General features: G+C 45.6%; 1 long non-coding RNA gene across 1 annotated transcript; it reads left to right on the top strand.

The window, feature by feature from the left end:
- Positions 1-3227: 3227 nt before the first annotated feature.
- Positions 3228-4327, top strand: LOC125541593. Its single transcript, XR_007297597.1, has 2 exons — positions 3228-3891; positions 3980-4327. It is a non-coding gene; the product is annotated as an uncharacterized LOC125541593 (long non-coding RNA).
- The last annotated feature ends 3879 nt before the right edge of the window (positions 4328-8206 follow it).

Genomic DNA, 8206 nt, shown 5'->3' on the forward strand with positions numbered 1-8206 from the left:
GAACCTTCAGAAAGATGGCGATGCCTGCGATGATGGAGTGGTCTTCTTCATGTCTTGTGGGATCTCAATCATTGGAGTGGTGACTTGAGCCAGCGGTGTGTGAGGTATGACTTCATGCAGTGGGGAGTTGGGGTGGCGTTCTTCCCAGAAATCATCTTGTGCGATTGGCGTCATGGGACTGCCAATGCTTATCTGTTCACTGCTCGTGGGAGCAGGCGATGATACCACCTTGGGCATGAGCTGGGGAAACTGAGAAAGGACTTCATCATCTTCAACATTATCTTCTTGACCAGTGTCTTCAGCTGCGATGGTGTCAATAGCTGAAATATCTTTAGACTCATGAGCCTCCGTGGTAGCAGGCTCATGAACAACCAATCGACGCTCACGGTTGGAGGAGGCAGGAAGGGCAACCGAAATGGGTTCAACACATAATGGTTCTTGATGTGCGACATGATCTTTACGAGAAGACTTTGAAGACTTTGTCTTCAGCTTCTTCTTGGATGGAGCAGCATCAGAAGCATCACGATGTTTGCACTTCTTGGCTTCAGCTTCAGCCCGCTTCTTCTTCTTCTGCTCAGAAGTAGATGAGGAGACCTTTGGCTTTGAGCCAGTCATGCTGGTAGGGAAGACAATGCTTGGTCTTTCTTGCATTGGGGCTTCAGTTTCAACAGCAACAGGCTTCTTCTTCTTCTTGGCAGCAAGCTTGGGGTCAATGCCTGGACGCCCAAGAGATTTTCTCTTCACGGCTTCATTGTGAGCATGTACACACTTCTCAGCATAGTACTTCATGCGCTCCTTGGAGCCTTTGGCTTCATTGCAACACTAGTGGAATTCTTCTTTCAGATCAGCCATCATCTTCTTGAAATTTTGAACATCAGTGACATTGAGCTTGGCCATGTGCTTCTTGAATAGAGCCTTCTCATGGTTGATTTTGTTCTTCAGCTCAACAATCTTTTGAGCGATAGCAAGCTCTTTGGCTATACAACCCTGGAATGTGACACTGATGTCAATGGGCAGCTGTAGATCATGAATGGTGAGAGTAGTGTTTTCAAACCATTCATCAATGAAATTGTTGAGTATGTCAACATCGAAGAGGGGCAAATCTTTGAAGATCCCAGCCTCCTGCTTGCTCTTGATCAGCATCTCTAGAGCATAATCAGCCGGGTCTTCATCACTAGACATATCTATGACATCCTCTTCATTGCGCAGGATGCTAGCTAGAGTGAGGCCATGCCCTGAAATCTTCTTGGGCTTCTTGGACTTCCAAGAGATGCATGACAAGTCCTCAGACTGCACACTAGATTCAGGAGGTGCATATTGCAATGGCTTCACACTTGAGGCCTTTGGAGCAGTAGTAGACTTTGAAGCCATGGACTATTTCTTTAGTTTGGGGGTTCTGGAAAATCCTCATGTTCCTCTTCACCAGCGGCTTCTTCAACAGTGGCCCTTTGTGCAACGATGTGGGAGATAAGCCCATAAAAGCTATTGAAGGGACCAATGAGATTCTGTTCAGCTTCACGACTGCCATCTGGGCTTAGAGCAGCTGGACCAGGGTTGAAGTCAATCCCCAGGTCCTTCTTGTTCTGGACTGCAGAAGCCCTTGCAAACTGGAAGTTTTGTTCAAACAGTTCATCTTCGCGACACCATCGGAGACTTGATGGGTCGGCATTTTTAGGCTAAGGTCCACTGACCATGCAAGGATAGAAGCCTTTTGCAATGGCTTCAGCCTTTGTCTTGGGGTGAAGTTTCCTGTACACAATATCGGACCATGGTGGCCTCACATCATTCTTCTTTGCATATTGAAACCATTCCTCTGCCAAATATCTTCGAATCCATTGGACACGAGTTTTGCGTTCACCATAGGTTTCTTCGGGGTCAGACTTTGTATTGCTCATAGAGATCTGCGGGCAGGTCCAAAGCAGTTTGTCCCGTCGCTGCCTACCACCCATCTTTGTAGATTTTCCTCCTACCATTGGATTCAGACTGAATGGCTTCATAACTGTGTTTGGCTTCTGTTGGCTGGTCAGACAAGAACTGGCTTTAGGTGATTCAGTATGATGCTGTAAAAACTCTGCAAATGAATGCAAACTATGAGAACCAAGGGATTCTTCCACGAACTTATACTTGTGACAACATTAGAGATGCGAGGGAAGGGGAAGAGGTCATATACATCCTCAGAAGATTTTGAAGATAATCAGTTTGAAGACATTGACCTCATAGCGCGAAGACATTCACTTATAGATGTGAGTTGATTCCAGATTTGTATGAATCCATGAATAAGTACAAGTGAGGAATCAAACTAGATGTGAAGCATTCATAAGTGAAAGTACTTTGCAGAATATGGGATTCAGAATAGACGAGATCCATATTTGAAAAATGTATAAACAACTTTTGGATGGTGTGGACAGTTCAATCAGATCTAATAAACGGTAAAAAGTGAGTTCTTATTTACCACACGAAGAACTGCTAGATGGGAAAGTTGGAGGCTAAGCAGTCCAATCTCCCGCGCCCGAACTTGGCAGCGGAAGACACCTACGGCGAAGGTGGGAGGAAGAAGTCTGCGGCCGGCGTGAAGATGGCATTGGAGAGGTCGCGACAGCGAAGCGCTTCGTCTCCGGCGACGACGGAAGATAGAGGTGGCGCTAGGGTTTGAGCGAGACGGCAAGGGGAGAAGAGAGAATGACCGCAAGGGGGTGAAGTATTTATAAGGAGGAGGGACGGTGCAGTGCAATTACTCAGGTGCCCCTGTCGGTTCTCATCTGAAGGACACGTGGCAAACATGCAACTTATTGAAGGTTGAGCCACGACCCCACGCGCGCCTGGTTTGTCGGGTGGTCGTTCCGGCTTCTCTGATATTCAGGCAAAAGGGATAGAGATAATAAAAGCAAGTTTAAATGTGTGTCTCTGTATCTTCAGCTGACAATGCCACAATGAAGACATTCGACACGTGTCAACAGAATGCATATGAAGAAATAGAGAGAGTTTGATGGATAAGCATAGAAAGGGTTAGGGTCCGATCACATTCCCTTAGCGCAGAAAATGGCAACTTGAAGACATAGCTATAAGTGAATGCTGTAGAGGACAGAACACACACTATATATATATATAGAGAGAGAGAGGGTGGATCTATTCTGCTAACACCGTTAAGACTCTTATTCTGCTAATAGTAAACCTTATTCTGCTAACACAATAGCTACTAACTAACCCAGGAATGGATAGGAGCGAACTACGCTGGCAAAAAAAACCCACCCCACCTTTATCCTCTCTCTCTCTCCCACGACTTCTCCTTCCCAGCCGGGACCTCCCCACGCCGCCGCACCAAGTCCCCCTCCCCACGTGCCGCCACACCACCTACTCCCACCCACCGCGCCGTCGGACCACCTCCTCCCTCCCGCACCGCCGCAGCACCTCCTCTGCCTCGCGCCGCCGCACCACCTTCTCCCCCAGCGTCGCCGCACCACCTTCTCCCCCAGCGCCGCCGCACCACCTTCTCCCCCGCGCCGCCGCACCACCTCCTCCCTCGTGCGCGTCGCATCACATCCTTCCCCGTAGCCAGCCACGCCGGCCACCTTCCTACGGCATCCTTGGACAGGCACCACCACCCCGAGCCCGGATCTGTGCGGTGGTGCCCCTTCCTTGCCGATGGATTCGAACCACCCTTGATCGGTGCCACGCAAGCTCCCTCCCCAAGCCCATCGCGCCGCCCGGGCCTAGCTCCTTGCAGTGCCCCTCTTGAACGCCGGCCGGCGGGATCCCTGGCTCCAGCGACACTGCAACCTCCTCAGCGCCGCCCGACACCTCTAACAGAGCCCCCGCCCCCGACCCATGCTGCTGGGTCTGGTGACCCCAGCCATGGATCCATGGATCCCGCGCCGGATCCAAGTTCAAGATGTGCCCCTCCCCCCTTCTCTCCCGCCTCTCCCCTTATTTTCAGCTCCTTTGATTTTTTTTTTGTAGCTCATTGAATTTTGTTTTGCAGCTCACTAAGATCCGTTGTGGTTCTCTTCTTCCCAACAACAGAAGATGCGGTGTGGCTACGACACGGTTGAAGTTCAGGACATCTTTTGTTGCTTTTTCATATTTTGCGAGGCGTCCATCGGCGAGCTCTCCCCCGACATGTCGTGCAACTCGCCGGTCCACATCGTGTGGTTCACCGGCCATGTGACTGTAGTGCAGTCGACCCCCTCGTGTGCGGCATGCAGCTCGGAGCAAGCGAGCATGTAGTTTAGTCCCCTGTTTGTGGTTTTTTGGCGTGTCTATTCGAATGTATCTGGTTGGGATATGATGTATTGTGTGTAAAAAAATGTTGAGAAGTTCATTTCAACAAGCATGAATGGTTCATTTTCAAGAGAAAAAATGGATTGATGCAGCCCACTTCGAGGAGTCTTGTGGTTCACTGCATTCAATAAGGAAGAAACATAGTGTCTTTATCAGATAGATGTGGCTTTGAAGCTCACTTTGTTGTCTCATGTAGTTTGTTATAGTACTCCTCCGTGGTTTGCTTGGTAAATAGGAAATATATATATCTCAAAGAAGCTTGCTCTTCATTATATGTAGTTCACTTGTTCAATCCCCACGGTCCACTCGCTCGGTCTACGCACATAAAAAAATTGAGTTTCGAAAAACTTAAGCGGTTCACTTTCGGTAGTGTCACGGCCCGTTTACGGTAGTCTCGAGGTTAAATTTTTGATAGTACTGTGGTTCACCAACACTTGATATTAAGTGCACTCCACCTCGTTTGGGAAAAATTTATGTCCCACAAAAAAGAAATCATGCAATGTACTTGTTCGTCTGATGAAGTGCGGGTTAGTCTCGAGGTTCACTTTTCATAGTATTGCAGTTCACCAATGCTTAACATGAAGTTCACTCCACCTCGTTTGGGAAAATTTACGTCCCGCAAAAAAGAAATCATGCAGTGCACTTGTCCGTCTGATGAAGTGCGGGTTCTAGCCTAAAGAAGTGCGGTTTGCTACCTCGTTTGGGAAAATTTATGTCCCACAAAAAATAAATGATGCAGTGCACTTCTTCGTCTGATGAAGTGTTGTTTTTAGATCAAAGTAGTGCGGTTCGTTGTCTGATGCAGTACAAACGACTATGTTGGTGTCGCGAAAAAACAGTGTCCGCATTTCGTTAAAATCAAAATTGCTCTTATTCCGTAAAGAATCAGATAGAGTGTTCTACATGAAAAAGTTGCGCATCATCGATATCTTTCCAACAGCGTATAATTTGAATCATTCCAATCAGCGGTTTATATTTTTTTTGTGAAAAACGGCCGCTGCCTCTCATCATCAGCCACACGATTTTCAAAATTAACTAAAAACCGTGAGGAATCCCAAAAACATTTCAACATATGAAATTTGCGCCTCGTTCATAGCTTTCCAATGACGTATCATATGCCTCGTTTCGACAAATGGTTCAAAAGCTGGAGCGAAAACACTACCGAAAATTGAAAAAAAATCAAAAAAAGAATTCCGTGATTTAGTAAATTTATAACTGCTCTTAAACCGTAGCGAATTAGAAAAAATAATAGATATGAAAAAGATGCGCCTCAACGACATCTTTCCAATGGTGTATCATTTGCTTCATTCCGATGAGCGGTTTAGAAAAACACACACAAAAAAGTTCACTGTCATTCGTCGTGAGCCGCACCGTTTTCAAACCAATGTCGAAGACAAACCAATTATGAAGATAATGCAATCATGACACCAAATGAGAATCGTTAAGATAGGTTGGTGGTGGCGTTACCCATCGTATAGGAAATATTAGACCCAGACACGACGCACAATTATCGTGGCGCTCCAAAGTCAATTTCCACATTAAAGTATTCACACTCAGAGGGTAAATCTTCATGAGTTGAAGATATATGTTACTTCAAGTGTTGCGCACCTAAGTCATCAATATGCATAAGCGTTAGGATGTGTGTCCATTCACAGGACATTCGAGGACTCTAAGATATTTAGCTCACACCGCAGCTTGCAAAACCTTTTCTCATCCAAGGGCTTCATGAAGATATATGCCAATTGCTCTTCAGTGTTGACGTGAATGATATCAATGTCTTCCTTCAACACATGATCTCTGAGAAAGTGATGACGAATCTGAATGTGCTTTGTCTTCGAGTGCTGAACTGGGTTGTTGGCAATCTTGATGGCGCTTTCATTGTCACTGTAGAGTGGCACATGCTTCAGATGGATGCCATAGTCCTTGAGAGTTTGCTTCATCCAAAGAAGCTGAGCACAACAAGATCCAGTAGCAATGTATTCACATTCAGCAGTGGAGAGTGATACACAGTTCTGCTTCTTTGAAGACCAACAGACAGAGATCATCCAAGAAAGTGACATGTGCCGGATGTGGACTTGCGATCAACCTTGTCACTAGCATAATCAACATATGAGAATCCAACTAGATCAAACTCTGATCCCTTTGGATACCAGAATCCTAGCATTGGGTTGTGAGCCAAATATCGGAGTATTCGCTTCACGGCGAGGTGATGCGATTCCTTTGGTGCCGCTTGGAATCGGGCACACATGCAAATGCTAAGCATTATATCTGGCCTAGATACACATAAGTACAATAAAGAACCAATCATGGAGCGGTATTACCTTTCGATCAAACTCTTTACCATTGTCGTCGGGGCCCAATTGGCCTTTGGTTGTGTAGCGATCCGACCTCAGGCGGTCAAATCTCTGTACATAAGTGTCATCCCTGGATCGGTAATGCTGACACACAGTACTCGAAGGATTTATAACAGAGTAGCAATCACACACTTATTACATCGAATGTCTCCAAAAGAGAACTTATTACAATTAATATGGCTTAAGGCCATCTAAATACGATAACAACAAAAGACTTGGAAGATAAAGTGAGTCCATCAACTCCAACGGCATAGCTGAGTGCACGACAACGACCTAGCGCACCTTACTCTTCGTCTGAAAAGTCTGCAACATGGTACGTTGCAGCCCGAAATGGGTCAACACATGGAATATGCTGGCAATGTAACATAGTAGAGCAATGAACGGAATAAATGCTATCACTACATGCATATATGGCTGGTGTAGGCTCTATGGTTATAATGTTTTTGCCATGATTAGTTTGTACACTCTATAGAGGTTTGCACACTTTTCCCCACAAGACTCGATCTCCTCTGTTGGATTTCTCGCACTACATGGTGTTTGAGAAACGGATGACCGAGACACAGTCTTTTAGAAACATTAACTCTTTACTCTGGGTGGACAGTTACACCTACTTTCCCCTACATCTGCTAGTCCACCACTGAAAGAGGTCATGCAACATACTCAACTATGCTAGAGCCCATAATAGCTTGTGGATGCACACGAAGTTTCCAGCATGAATAATCTTATGATCCCTTTGAGCCTAGGTGGCGAACCAAAAAGGACAGCACTAGTATATCCCCAGGTGCCTGCAACCAATCCACCCAGATGTGTGTTTAAGTAGCCACCTTAAGATAACCATTAATTAAATAACCTCACATCTGTCATGGATACACTCAAACCCAATCCATGTCTACGAGCATAGCATGGCAATATAAGCATCACGTAGAAGTAACTCCCAAGGGTTTGACAATAAAAGGGCAATAGGTTCTACGTCATCAACTACTTCCCAAAACCCACATGTTAAAAGATCCTACTCATGCATTGTTTGAGGATTGTAGCTAATGCATAAAAACTGGGTAATAAAGGGGTATGATCAATGTGTTACTTGCCTTGCTAATGATCCGCAAAACCTAGAGACTCGTAGTAGCACGCTGTGCACTCCGGGAATTCTATTGCAAACAAACAATAGCATACATAAGCACTCAAGCATAGGTGCAAGGGTAAAACTTCAACTGAAAAGGTTCAATTTGCAAAAAGAATCGATCCAAACGGAGCTACGGAACAGAAACTACGATCAAAAGAACTTCGTAAACAAATGCTTGAAACCAAATTTTAATTTGTCAAAACCATGTTCAAGTTGATTAAACAGAAATAGGGGCTCGAGACGAAGATTTTGGCGTTGGTTTCACTGGATTTGGACGAACGGTTGAAAAGTTGCGAGGGTTTGAAGATTAGGGGCTAATCTGCGATAAAAATAATCGCGGATAGGTCCCTAGCAGAAAAAGAAAATAAAAAGAAAAGACTAACGAACGAACGTTCGCTGTCTGAACCTAACTGGCGAACTACGTTCGTTAAAACGAACGGACGGACGAACG

This window comes from Triticum urartu, chromosome 2, assembly GCF_003073215.2.
Source record: "Triticum urartu cultivar G1812 chromosome 2, Tu2.1, whole genome shotgun sequence".
In the NCBI taxonomy this organism is placed as follows: Eukaryota; Viridiplantae; Streptophyta; class Magnoliopsida; order Poales; family Poaceae; genus Triticum; species Triticum urartu.